We start from the raw sequence: 11,633 nt of genomic DNA on the forward strand, positions 1-11,633 counted from the left end.
AGAATTAACTTGAATTTCAAATGAGTGCACATACACTCGCATTTGAGTAATTAGGTCATGCCTTTTGAGTTGCATAAATGTACTAGAAGGGATTTCTATGAATAGGGAACTCGCATTGCATAGACAACTCAAGGAAGACTTGAATTGGGACTTGCATGGCATCATGAATAGCCTCAATTGCACCACATAATGAGATATGCATCTAAAGAGGTAGATTAAGATGCGCATGTGAGATGTTGAGCTTATTTGAAAGGAATGGTTTGGTAAATGAAGTCCTAGCCAATAAGTGAAGCCATGATTTGACTAGCTAGGATCTTAGTCACAAATAAATCGATTTTTCCTTATGACCATATTTTGACTTGGAGTCAACACGCTCTTTGGTCTCTACCCCAATAGTCGACCCCACGATGAACCCAAAACATTCTTAGGTATATCATTTTCAAAATATGAAACATCCTGAAGCTAACCCAAGGAAGCTCAAATTTAGTACCCACACGAAACATGACTATTCGCCAAGCCAGATTCGATGCTTGGTTTATGCTTGATTTGCAAGAGGAGTAAATATAAGTTCCAGTTATCTTGAAGGGAGGAGACCCTAGGGTGAACTTAGAACCAAATAGAGCTCTAAGATGGAAAATATGATTACCAATTGACCAAACCAAACCCTAGACCAAGATCTTAAGATAGGGGACCAAAGGATAGTAACAGAGGGGAGGCGTCATGTGAAACTATAGTGTAATTGCTCTACCCTAATATGTAGTAGTGAGGTCAGGATGAGGGTATTATCTATCCCTCGAAAAATAATGGAAAATGATGCCTAGGCTTGAAATATCAAGAAGGGCAATGGCGAGTGAAAATGAGGACTCCACTTTAGCAAATGTCATGAGCACTCGCCTTCATTAATGATTCAAAGAGGGCACGCCAAGCCACCCCCAGCTGGCCGCCAACCCTAGCCAAAGGGTTTCTAAATAACCGTGACGAGAATCCAGACAGAACCGGCTACGAGAGGTCTCTCCATGGGTTTGTTTGAATGTAGGAGGTTGCTTGGATGCCACGGGGGGACTCTAGCTGTAAATTCCTTGCCTCCGAGTTCTACTCAAATGATCTATTACTAGTGCAAGGGTCAAAACTTAGAGAAAATAAGACGTATCCTCGCAGATTGCACACTCCGTCCTTTTTGGATGAGACTTGTATCTCAATTAAGATGATAATATAAGGTTTACTTCCAAAGAACTTGCGTGGATTCTTTTTGTATCATTGCCATAAGTTTTGCAAACAAACCATGTTTCCTAGAAGGCTTAATTAAGGAAGTTGTTTTTAAATGTCCCACATAAATGTGATAGGGCCTAATTAGGTAACTAAAGAACGCCCATTGAGGGAATCGAGTGGACGGAACCCCCGATGGGTCCGTTTGTAGCAAGGTGGTCCCAAAAAACTGGGAGGCTTCTCAAAGGATTCTACCGGTATTCGACCTTTAGGAATCATTAAGTTAGAACCCGACTCACACCATTTTAGGGGACTGGAATGGGACTATGCCATACAGGCAGAGAGGTTGAGCAATACATCCCTCTCATTTCCCATTCTCTTTGAACCAAGTGCAGCATGGGTCTGCTTCCGCTTGGGTATCTCTCTGTAAAGTAGGGTGTCCAGGGTCCGACGCTAGATAGCTGTTAGGAGACCTTGGCCTCTCGGAACCCAGATTTTAGGTTGATCCTAGTGGGTTTGACCGTGAACATCGCGTTGCAAATCGAACTCAGAGAACCCTAGGTGACAAACCATGAAACATTCCATGGTAGTGTCGGGCAGGGACGCTTAGATTCGTTCTCGATGGACCGCTAAAAAGTGCGTGGAGAGCCGTTAGGCGGGCATGTTGCATCATGAGTGAGGTCCTCAGATCCTTTTGTAGCAATGCTACTCTTAGAGACTCCTAACGCTACACTAGGATTCAAATAAAAGGTTTGGTCCCAATAATATGGTGGTAGGATAATGGGAAGAGATGGTACGATTTGTTTTATTTCTTGGAATTCGTATCCACTATCTTCATCCCAAGCAAGTCTTTTTGTATTAGTGAGTCACTTCAAGGGCAAGACCAATTGTGCCAATAGATAAATAAATTGGTTTAGATACCTAACTTTTGGATGAAAAAAGTTAGTTCTTAATTGAGGTAGGATCATGTGGCTTTAAGAGAGTCCAAATTGTCTCTTGTTAAGTTTCAATTCCAAAATTTGACACCACATAGCCTATTAGAGCTATCTTTCTTTCCCTAATACAACATTTATCTATCTTAAGTTACCCACCCATTTATGCTAGTTTTCTTAGCCCTTCATCGTGACAAGTGGAGGTAATGAGAACTATAAATACAAATGTCATCAATGTTGAGGAACACGGATCTAGAGTTAGTTGGCTATGGTGGACGCAAATCATAGAACCGATACATGATAGAGAGAAGAGATTGTAACTCAAGTGAATTAGGTTCCAAGATAGATTAGCTTGGACTCATAAACACAATCTTGAGTGACTCAAACTGAAAGTACCATTCTCATTCAAATGAGTGTCAACAAGTACATGCCTTTATAGCTTTTGGATAGTACCATTGTACCTCACTGTGCATATGGGATTTTGGACATCTCTTCCTAGAGCTTCTAGAGCATAAATCTTTGTCATATCTCCTAGCCTCTTCAGGGCATTGATTCAGCCTCTATGGGCATTTTTCTGGCCTCTATGGCCAAGCATCATTTGCTATTCTCAACACCCCCCCTCAAATGATGAATCTCTACCCTTGCTAGCTTTTGCCCCCCCTACATGTAGACATGGACCAAGAGACTAGCTCTTTGGCAACCTAGTCAAGTTAAGGATTGAAACTTTACATTCTTGGTAAGGGTTTTAAATCCACTCTAGGAAACAGATCCACTCAGGGAATTCCAGATCCTCTATGGGAATTTTTTGCAAAAAAACCTTTTGTTGGTTTGCATCGGAAAAAAAAATTCTTCATCCTTTTTGTTTTGTTGCTTCATTGGCAACCTTTGATCTTCTTTGTCTTTTTGGACTTCTTTTTCTTCATGCTCCTTGGATTTTGTTGTGCTTCTTATCCCTTTTTCCAATGTCCTTGTCTCGACAAGTTCTCTTTTGTCATACATGACATAGATTTTGGGGTACATGATTTGCGGGGTCTATTTAGCTTGGTCTCATGGCTCATCGTTACATTGGTATTGATCGTTTGAGCATGGTGCAGACAATTCAAGATTGGGTGCAATTTTCTGACGAGTAAATCCTGGAGGGTCTCTTTTGCTACATCAAATAGTTCCTCTTTACTGAAAAAACTAATCAAGATGTTGTAAGTTGCATGATCTGGTGCCACATTTTCTTCTTCCATCATCTTTAGTGTGTTTGACATGCCATCCATTTGTCCCAACTTAGCATATGTTCGAAGAAGGTTGTTGAGCAATGGCAGATACAAGGATGCTTTTGGCAAATGATAGATTTCTTGTACCAATGAGTCAATAATGTCAGCTCTCCCCAGCTTTGAGTATGCTGAGATCAATATGCAGTATGCATAACATCCTTGTTTTATGCCCCTGGCCTTGAATTTCTCAAAAAAACAGTGCACTTGATCAACGAGCTGAAGCTTTTCTTTTGAAGACGATGTTTTCCAAGGATGCAGCCAGGAGAAACTTGTTACACAAACTGCAGCACAAACCGCAACCATGCTGAAGTACACTGGAAACATTTTTGATTGTAGATTGCCAAACTGATGTCGAGGTAGATGTTTGAACATGATGATTCCACCTATGAAGGTGATCCATAAAGAAGCACCCCAAGCTGTTGCGAAACTAAGGAGATAAGCAAGGCGAAGGGCCACTTCAGAAGCAACGAAAGAGCTCGAGCCTCCATGATTGCCAAAGCTATTGTTGTTGTTGCTGATGGGAGAAATCAGAAGCCCCAGCGCCACGAAAGACACGAAATCATGAACCGAGTGATCCACATCTTCTCTCGCCAAGTCTCTCCTTTCTTCTTGCCTAAACTTTTTAACAACAAGGCACATGGAGTGTTGTGTGCATAAACGAGAGAGGACAGCTCCAAGAGAGCAATATAGAAATTGAACCGACACGGATCAAATCCTGTGCATTGTCTCACAGAGGTAGATCTCTGACACAGAGCCCCTCATTAAACAAGGGCAAGAAGCTTGCTGTGATCTACTAGAACCCTAGAGTGGCATGAGTTGTGGCCTGACATTGTACATGATCTGTGTGCTGTAATGTTCCTCTTGCTGTTTGTCAGATCAATCTGCAAATAATATGCCTTCTCAAGGAGCTCAATGAAATGAGATTGAAAAAGGTAACACTCACAATGAAGAGCTATGCTTCAAAGATGATGACTTTAAGAAATTGAGAGAATGAGAGAATGGAAGAGAGGAATATTGAGAAAGTACACATACATTAGCCAATTAGCACGGCCATGGCTCTAATACCATGTTGAGAAACATGGATCTAGAGTTAGTTGGCTATGGTGGACTTAAGTCATAGAACCGATACATGATAGAGAGAAGAGATTGTAACTCAAGTGAATTAGGTTCCAAGATAGATTAGCTTGGACTCATAAACACAATCTTGAGTGACTCAAACTAAAAGTACCATTCTCATTCAAATGAGTGTCAACAAGTACATGCCTTTATAGCTTTTGAATAGTACCATCGTACCTCACTGTGCATATGGGATTTTGGACATCTCTTCCTAGAGCTTCTAGAGCATACATCTTTGTCATATCTCCTAGCCTATTCAGGGCATTGATTCAGCCTCTATGGGCATTCGCTTGGCCTCTATGGCCAAGCATCATTTGCTATTCTCAACAATCAATAAACACCCTAATTGACTTACAAAAGGAAGGTTGGAAGACAAAGTTCATGAAACACTGAGATGTAACATGAGCATTGGTTAGGCCAAAGGGCATAACCCTATATGCAAAACATCCCCAAGGAGTAGTGAGTATCATTTTTCTTTGATCTTCTTTAGCAATTAGAATTCTAAAATAGCTTAAGTATCCATCATAAATGGTGTATTCTTCACGACTAGCTACCTCATTGAGAATCTCATCTTGAAAAGAAAGATAAAATTTATCCTTATTTGTCATTGCATTAAGTTTTTTCTAGTTCACACAAATCCTCCACTTTCCATTTTTTTAAAGTATTACCATAACCAATGAAACCCATTCAGAATCCTCCAAAGGATAGATAAAATGTGCCCTTAATAGCCTCTTTATTTCCACTAGGATAGAATTTTATTACATGAACCTAAATTGATGTAACTTTTGTATTTCTTGTGTGGTATTTAGCTTCAAGTTGATGTGGTGTTCCACAATGGTCCCTCCTACAATGTGATCATAATTAGAGATAAGCTAAGTGCTATGATTCCTCAATATTATCATATAATCCTCATTATTCTTTACACTAATAAACTTGTTCGACATCTTTTCTATCTCCTCTTCACTTAGTCCCACCTAGATACTTGAATCACCTCTATCAAACTAGTTCCTTTAGGAAAACTCCCATAACTTCTGTCTTCTTCTTTAGATGTCTCTTCATTAGATGAGGAGCATTCCTTTGAGCTACACTCATCTTTTGAAGGCTTCAACTCTATACTCTCTTTTTTTCCTTCCCCGCCATTGTACAGAATGGCTTATTCTTCTCTCCCAACCTTTTCTTCAAGTTGCAACACAAGTGGACCAAACTGCCAATGCTATCTTGCTTACATAGCAATGAGCCAAGGTATTCCTAATATAATTGGATAACACTCCCCTTTGGATGGCAACACATACATATCCACTTCTATTTGAATATCACATACTGTAATCTTCGCACCTTTTATCATATCAATACAATTAACAGAAATATTATATTTCATTTTTTCTTTAAAAGAAGAGGATCCATTTACCTCTAGATTCAAATGATACATTAGCTTATCACTCATTACATACACTTATAATGATAGATGTAATAGTTGTGGCCATGTAAGTCTTGGTCCTTATGAACTCATATCCTTGATTAGACTATACGGATCACCTTTCTCTTTTATGATCAATATCTTACACCAAGGGTGAATTGACCTCTTCTTCCTCTCTTTTCAAGTGTATTCACCACCTCTACTCTTGATCTTGCTATAGTGGAGATTCTAAGATTCATCAATCTAAGCTTTTTCGATTGGCATGGTATCCATATCTATCATTATTTATTTTACTTTTTTTGTTTTCTTCAAACCAATCATGTTCATAGTAGGATCTTCTCACAAGGGAGAAATCATAGTTGCTAGTTGGGGTTTGGTTAGGGTTTGGTTAGAGTCTTAGAATTTGCCATTATGGTGAGATTTGTAGAAGGGAGCCATGGTGGAAGGCGTTTCTCTAAGAGCTATAACTTATTATTAGCATGGTCGGATGGACATCTCCTTTGGTTCTTCTTAGATAGGGAAAAAAGTACATACCATGCCCCTATTTTCCACAATTCTAGAAAAAATATTCCCTTACCAGCCTCCTTGGAGCTTAGCCATTTCCACCACCAGTAGCTATTAACTGAGGCTATTATTTTGGAACTCTAACACCTCACATCAAATTGATTGAAATATTATGTAGTTGATTATTTATCCTTTCCAATAATTCTTGACTATGATTTTCCATGTGAGGATTCATGAGAATTGTAGGTGGTTGTAGTGGTTAGACAAGCATAGTTTGGAGAGGCATGGATTGTGATTGCAAGTACTCCACCCTAGATACTTGGGCTTGGAATCTCAACTTGCAATCCTTAGCTCTTGCCACTTACATTTCCTTTTAAAATATAGTAAGAAATTTTCTCCTTATCTTCTCTTGGAGAAGAGGAAAAAGACATGCTATAAATTTTTCCTTGTTAATGAAATCAGACGCTCTCTCCATTGGGACAAGGTAGTAGACAATCTTTCTTTGATGATCTCAAATTTGTATTCATAATTTGCATAATATTTGAGAGGATATTGACATAGTTTTGAGAGTTTTCTCTACAAATATTCAGGTGCATCATATCCTCCATATTGTAGAAGAAATGTATTCTTGAGGGCCTCCCATATGACTTTAGATTCATCACCCAGACTATGATACCAAACCCTTACTTCTTCTTTAAGGGCCAAAGGTAGGCCACAAAGCTTTGTAATCTTGTCATCCCTTCCTAAGACAAGGAAATCCATTTCTAGACTATCTACAAAATCAATAACATTATGCTTTGCATCACCAAATGTAAAAGAGTAGGGATAGATGGGTAGGACATGGGTTAGCATGGGAATACCCAGTTATACTAATGGGGTATATAAGGTGTTGAGAGACCCAATTAGGTCATCAATAATCAATAATCAAGTCTTGATTTTTCCCTTACTTCTAGCTTTCATGGAGTCCCTTCTCCTTCTCTCTCTCTTCCTACCTTTCTCTCTCCTCTACTAGTTTTTCTCTCTCTTCTCCTCTCATCTTCTTCCTCTTTCTCTCTTCTCTTTGCAGTCTCTCCTTCTCTCTCCTAGGTCTCCTTCATTATAGTTGGTATCAGAGCTTAGGTATTTGGCACTTTCTTCCTTCTCTTTCTCCAGATCTAGTTACATTTTACACAAAAAAGCCTAGTTCAGATAGGTACAACAGGGACAGGAGCTGTAAGGAGCAATAATGGAGTACCACAGGGGGATGGCAGCTTTCTTGAAGACCACACAAGCTATGGCACGAGACTTGGACAAATTGGAGGCAAGGGGATAAAAATGGCAATTTGTTTTCAATGCCTAGTCAAAATTAAGAGGTAAACTTGTCAAGAAGGACTCACAGGAGTTAGTGAGGGCTTTAGTCCCAATTACTTTTGAGAAGACGTATTTTCTTTCTTCCATGCAAGCTTCCTTTTGGAGTTTCCATGGAATACCAAGTCAATATCTTTTCATATCTCTTAAACCTTGCTCCTCCCTTGAAAATGGGTATTGCCATGCTTTTTCTCACTTCATCCTAAATGTCTAGAGTACCCAATCACTATGATGTGGTCCACAAAAACAAGGGTAAGGATTAGTGCAAGCTACATTGTTTGTAGTAGGTCGTTTTACTTCTTTCCCTAGAACTGCCTCTTTTGAGCATGATGAGGGAGCATCTGGTTCTAGAGTTTTAGTGGAATTGTGCAATGGTACTACTAGGGAGGAGGTTTTGAACTGGAGGATTCGGGACCATCCACTTTTCTTTCCCATGTTGAGGCAGCAATATCTATGGCCCAATCACAAAAGCAAGGCTAGAGATCTGGTCATAGGCTTGCTCCTCATGCTATCCATGGTGCCTAACTCTAGGTCTATAAGCACAGCACTAGGGACTTAGCAGCCTACAGAGCTATGGCTCATTGTAGTAGATAGTGACGGGCTAGAGCGGAGTCTCAGAGTCGCCATGGTAGGTCCCCACAGGGTTGGTGCCATGCTCAGTGCACATGACCTCCAAGAACTTGGCACTGATCTAGTTTTCGCATTTTCCTTCCTGGACGTGACGGATCTCTCTCCCTCTATCTGTTTGTGTTCTCCTCTTCGCATGTAGATCTTTGCTCAATCTGCTTTTTTTGTCTTGTTTTTCCCCTATTTCTTGTGTGTTCTATGCAGTTTTGCTTTTGCCTTAATGTGTTTTTGCTTGCTCCCTTGTTTCTTTCATCCTCCTCTATTTCAGAGTTTCTCTCTGTCTCTCTCATCACCATCATCATCGTCATCATCATCATCAACACCTCCACCCTCAAGAAGCATGTCAACTCAATGGCTCAGAGGCATTGTCAAGGGCATCCCTTCAGGAGACTCTCTGCTAATGGGCAACATCTAGGGTGGGCCCCCCTTAGGAGACCATAACCTTGTCTTCTGTGGTTGCCCCTAGATTGGCTTGGTGTGGTGGTTGATTAGGTTGTGCCATCAATCAACACACAATTTGGTTTTGTGTATATGGATCAAGTGAACATGGTAGTTGAAGTTGTCAATGAAGCGCCCTCAATTAAGCTAGAACAATGAGGCTAGCCCTTATTTGGTAGATTTGGAATGTGTATAGGAATAAGCAAAGCAGAAAGGGGTTGGAATATGGGATCCATTCAAGATCTTCCACCTTCTACTCTTGAAGATTCAGCAAACTTTGATGCAATGAGTCTGCTCAACTCAAGCAAGGGTGGGGGAAGCAAGGGGGGAAGCATTGCCTACTATTGTAGAGCAAGTTAGAGGTGGAAGCATAGTCCGGGTATACTTGCTTCTAGACTTCCAATTTGTGCAAGTTTTTGTGGCACTAATTCAAGCTCCATCTATAGAAAGGCATAATCTAAATACAAAAACTTAGTCTTCTAATGATGTTACTATGAAACTTACAAATAGTGAGCTAGAATCTATGGAGCTAACATCAACACAAAGGTTGGCCACTTCTACAACTATTGTAGCCAATGTGGAGGCTCTACCAGATCCTTATGCAAGGGAAGCACAACACTTCGCTAAAATTCAAGTTCTTCATAGAGATGTACGGATTTTTTTGGAGGGTGTTGATAAGTTCAACAACTTTATTTGTTCAGTTCACTATACCAGTGGTGATGTTGCAATAGACCTTGGTCTGGAGTTGCTTAAGAATGGGTTGCCAAAATTTGTTGAATGGAGTGCCAAATTACTTGAAGAAGAAGCAAGATATCAGTTAAAATCTAATGAATTTCTAGCAAAGAAAGAAAGGTTGAGGCTATGGACAAATTATGTGCCACCTCCTTCTAACTCTACTACTATTTGTGATGACAATTTTAAAGGAAAGGTCATTAAGGTTGTTAGTGGAGACTGTATTGTGGTTGCACATGATGCCACTCCTTTTGGTAATCCTATAGCTAAGCGCAATGTGAACTTGTCAAGCATATGTGCTCCCAAAATGGGAAATCCAAAGCTTCATATGAAAACTACTCCCTATGCTAGAGAGGCAAAGGAATTTTTAGGAAATCACCTCATAGAACAAGAGGTTAATGTAGCAATGGAGAATTCTTGCAAAGCAATTACAGCAAATGGGCTTGTAGTACCAAGCACTAATTCCGTTGTAACTGAATCATGAGTGATGAGCTTTGGGACTGTATTTTTAGCATCCTCAGTTAAGGGGGACTCTAATGATATAGCTCCTAGTATTCTTGTTCAAGGGCAGTCGGATGACATCAATGTTGTGGAAATGGTGGTAGCAAGAGGACTTGCCATGGCTGTCAGGTGCACAATGATTTTGAAGACCGGTCTAATTACTATGATGCCTTACTTGCAGCTGAATCAAGAGCTACAAAGGAAAAGAAAGGAGTACACTCAGCTTGAAAGCCTCTAGTAATGCACACGAATGATTTAACTTTTCCAACTTCTGGGCCAAGGGATCATAATGCAAACTAGAAAGCTCAGGCTGTGATACAAAAAGCCAAGTATCTTTACCCTTCCTTCAGAGAGCAAAGAAGCTTTATGTTGCAATGGAGTATGTGCTTAGTGGGCATTGCTACAAACTATTTGTACCAAAATAAACTTGTGCCATTGCATTCTCCTTGTCTGGGGTAAGATGCCTGAGCCATGGTGAACCATATGCAAATCATGTGATAGCTTTTATGGGGCACAAAATACTATAGAGGGATGTAGAGATTCAGGTAGAGATAGTTGACAGAATGGGAACATTTGTGGGAACCTTATGGGAGTCCAAATTAAATGTGGCTATCTCTCTTCTAGAGGCTTGTGGGCTACCAAAGCTTTCTCTATTTTTAGCTGATAGAACTACAGAAGGAAATGATGGACAAAATGCACCAACAAAGAGACAACAATATATGCTAAAACAAATTAGTTGTGGCTCCTAGTTCCAATTCCTTTTCTAACTCTTGGCATCCCGAGTGAATGCATTGACCACTAATCTATCGCAATAAGAAGCTCTCCGAGCTACGAGCCACAAGAAACTAATTCAGCAACACAATTAGTTCATTTCTAAGATGGGCCGAGTGGTCTCAATCCTCTCCGTCACCAACATGCAAGCCAAGGTAATCAATGACAAACTTGCAGCCCTTACAACTCAAGTTGCTCAAATGGCTACAATTAAAAGGAGGGATTAGCATGATTATGAGTACCATGCACATCCATGTGAGCAACAAGATGCTTCTCACAAACAATGCTATGATGAGATCATCTCACTGTAGCTTCATGAGCAGGTGTCCCATCAGCCCAAGGCCCTTAACTTTGAATGCCTAGTAGTAGCCACAAATGTGGGGCTCATGAACATGCAATGCTTAGGGGTTGATGCAGTGAAAGTAGTAGTGATTGCAACCTCATCTGCTCCAGTTCTACATGGCATAGTGGTTCCCAATGAGTTTATGGAAAAATCAATGCATGCTACCATATGGGTCTATGAGGATACTGTGCCATCATTAGTGCTTAAAGATGAGACCATAAATCACTTCTATGATACAACGGATGCATTGGATCACAATTATCCTTTTGACCTTGGTGGTAGTACGGACACCCACGCTTGTATGGATGACCCTTATGCTCTTGATGCTTATCATGTAGGTTCTCCATTTGATATGATGGAAAGGAATGGTTTTAGAAAAACCCTACCTTGATCAGCATTTCACCAGTGTAGCCCTCCCCCTACTTCATGGGTGC

At 40.3% G+C, this 11,633-nt stretch overlaps 1 pseudogene; it reads left to right on the forward strand.

The window, feature by feature from the left end:
* LOC148041369 (ribonuclease TUDOR 1-like) overlaps positions 1-10,834 on the forward strand; it is a 92,380-nt pseudogene extending 81,546 nt beyond the window's left edge.
* The last annotated feature ends 799 nt before the right edge of the window (positions 10,835-11,633 follow it).

This window comes from Lygodium microphyllum, chromosome 1 (genome assembly GCF_053477565.2).
Source record: "Lygodium microphyllum isolate KBCC chromosome 1, Lygodium_microphyllum_v1.1.10, whole genome shotgun sequence".
In the NCBI taxonomy this organism is placed as follows: domain Eukaryota; kingdom Viridiplantae; phylum Streptophyta; class Polypodiopsida; order Schizaeales; family Lygodiaceae; genus Lygodium; species Lygodium microphyllum.